Source organism: Etheostoma cragini, chromosome 20 (assembly GCF_013103735.1).
Source record: "Etheostoma cragini isolate CJK2018 chromosome 20, CSU_Ecrag_1.0, whole genome shotgun sequence".
NCBI classification, from domain to species: domain Eukaryota; kingdom Metazoa; phylum Chordata; class Actinopteri; order Perciformes; family Percidae; genus Etheostoma; species Etheostoma cragini.
The window spans coordinates 23,343,915-23,346,952 of NC_048426.1; the positions used below are offsets into that span (position 1 = coordinate 23,343,915).

The 3,038-nt window shown below is 38.1% G+C and overlaps 1 protein-coding gene across 1 annotated transcript in view; it reads left to right on the forward strand.

Moving 5' to 3' along the window:
• The first annotated feature begins 1,472 nt into the window (after positions 1 to 1,472).
• The window catches only part of dicer1 (dicer 1, ribonuclease type III), a 39,475-nt gene continuing 37,909 nt past the window's right edge, over positions 1,473 to 3,038 (forward strand). Inside the window, exon 1 of the mRNA XM_034857652.1 lies at positions 1,473 to 1,635. The gene's annotated coding sequence lies outside the window, so the exon portion shown is untranslated. The remainder of the gene's footprint in view (positions 1,636 to 3,038) is intronic.

Sequence of the window (3,038 nt, forward strand, 5' to 3'; positions counted from 1 at the left end):
CCCCCCCCACCCGAAAGAACTGACCTAGTAAACGCATATTAGCTTTTGTATTGGAACCACAATTGTTCTAATTGTTTCAACAGCACCATTCAAGTGCAATAAATGCCATGTTTTAAACCATTTGTCTCTTGTGTGTTTTCTTTTCACTTCTTATTAATCATGTTTAATAAGATCACTCTGTTTACATTATTAAAACTATATTGAAAACCCACCTCTACTATACTACAGCCCACCATAAACCCTGCAGGCCTTTGCAGGAAAGAAAACAATACATATTTTCCACGTGTTCAAGGAATTCAGGCCTAACAGAACAGCAAGGTGGAGTAATGCTGCCACCTAGAGGACAACATGTAACACCGTCACCAACCTCAGGAGGGCTGCATAGATAGATAGATGGATGGATAGATGGATGGATAGATAGATAGATAGATAGATGGATAGATAGATGGATAGATAGATAGATAGATAGATAGATGGATGGATGGATAGATAGATGGATGGATAGATGGATGGATGGATAGATAGATGGATGGATGGATAGATAGACAGATAGATAGATGGATAGATGGATAGATAGATAGATGGATAGATGGATAGATAGATAGATGGATGGATAGATAGATGGATGGATAGATGGATGGATGGATAGATAGATAGATGGATGGATGGATAGATAGATAGATAGATAGATAGATAGATAGATAGATAGATAGACTTTATTAATCCCAAATTGGTAAATTTCTCTGTTACAGCAGCATGATACACGGACATACCCACCTACAGAAAATATAACAAATATGCAATCAATAATGAATAAGAACAGGATAGTAAAGATAAAAATGCTAGAACAACTACTGAAAAAATACTATATATTTATATATTGTAGCATTATTATATTGAGCATATATACAGTATATAATGTATACTGCATATATACTTATACTGTATATACACACATATATAATAAGCACCTAAAACTACATAACTACACATTAGACACCGCTCTGTCAGAGGAGTATCTAACATGTAGGCTAGTTATATAACAGTAGTTCACAGCACACTAACTACAACCTCATGCTAAAACTTCTAATTTAATCAACACCTCTATTCCACAACTATACTATAACTCTAGTGTATTATGTGGATTGCGTCTGTCCTTCTGTCAAATTCATGTGATAAGTTTTTGTTCGCTCTGTTCTATTATAATGTTATTTATGTACTTGGTGTGCACTTTACTATTTTGTGATTGATGGAGTTTCATTTGATTAAAAAAATAGGGAATTTAGGTAATGACAATTTAATACAATCCAATATAAAGGGGGTTTCTTCTCTCTTCCCTAAAATGAGGCCAGTGACAGCAGAAGAAGAGACCTCCACACTTTTACCACGTTACGCACATTCGAAGCGCAGGGATTCTCTTTCACTTTAGTAGAATGACGCACATGGTACGTGCCCTGCCCTTACGGAGGTTACGTTGACGTTTTGACGTAGCAGAGGCCCGTGTGAAAGGAAGTGGTCCCACCGCGAACGAGTAGCCACCAAATCGGGACAGCAAGAGTGAATGGCAGTGGGGATATCCAACGAATGATTTCACGTCTTTATAGCCCATTCCATCAATTGAAAAGCATTCATCAGGTGGGATTATGTAGCGAATTATATGTTTTTTTCTCTCTCTGGAATAACGTTAACGTTACTCTTGTGCATGTGTTGGCCTTGCTAGCTAGCTAGTTAGCTAGCTAGTTAGCTAGCTAGCTAGAAAACCGTCTGGCTGACAGCTACATTTTCGGTGAAGCCATGTTTCAGTTTGGCTCGTTACAACTGTCGGGGCCAGGCACACACATTCAGACATACCGCCACATGCCCTTGGGCATTAAATTAGTCATCGATCTGACAGCATCGATCGGTTGGATGTAGCTAGAGAACCGTTGCTATCCATGCTAGCTTAACGTGAAGTTAACCGTTAACTTAGCCTGCTGAAAGCTGCTAAAATGGGTTTTCATTGCAGTTATGCGAGTCTTTGCCAATTGGTAACGCTATGCTAAAAGGCTAGTAGTCTATCAGAGACGTTATGTGTACCAAACTATTCTTTACGACATGATATCAGCTGAGATAACGTAACGTAAATAAGCTAACACGTTAGCATCCAGGTGTTTGTAAATGAAACGTTAAGCTAGCGTCTGCGGTTCGTACTTTGCCACCAATAATGAGGCCAAGGATCTCGAGAGGCTTTGTTGCTCGTTGTAATCATGATATCTCAGGCGAGCATTTCCTAAAATATCATCAAATTGCGTTGCGTTGACGTCATTGTTATTATCATTAACTCGGCTAGTTAGCTAACATTATAACGTTTATGCTTGGCAGAAAATGAGCTGCCTAGTTGCTAACTAGCTAGCTAATGTTACTCAGCATGGTCTCTGCCAGTTAACTTAATGGTCAAGTGTAATGGCTTTTAATTGTCGTAGGCTACTTGCTTACATATTGAGAGAGAAAGCTGCTAACGACGTATAAACACAGAGAATTGTAGAAATAAATGTCATACCGGCACTAGGTTACATATTTAACAACAGCCACTGGATATGGTGCAGTGAAAATAAATTAATCTGGCTATTGTTTTCTGCATGTATGTCTTTCTTGATGTGGGCTAGCTGCCAGGTACACTTTCCTCTTTGTATGACTATATGTTATATGTTATTATTGTATGTTATATGTTGCATGTTGATATGAGCCCACAGGTGTTAAAGATTCAGTCATTAAAACTGACGTTATGTAAGCCCCTTTCAGACCAACATTTTAGTTTTTATGAATGTTATTGCAATTTGATATGTCGTAATGTTTGAATAGATTTGGTAAGTCTTTTTTCTTCATTTTGTTGCCCTGTCGGTCAGTCTGCGTTGGACCTAGCATCCTGTTAGGGGACTGTAAACCGGACAGTCACATGAACCGATACATGTCAAGTTTATTTCATCCATAAAAATGGAAATTACAATATGGTTGTTGAACGAAGCTCAACACAGGGTGACCATTTTTTTTTTTTTTTT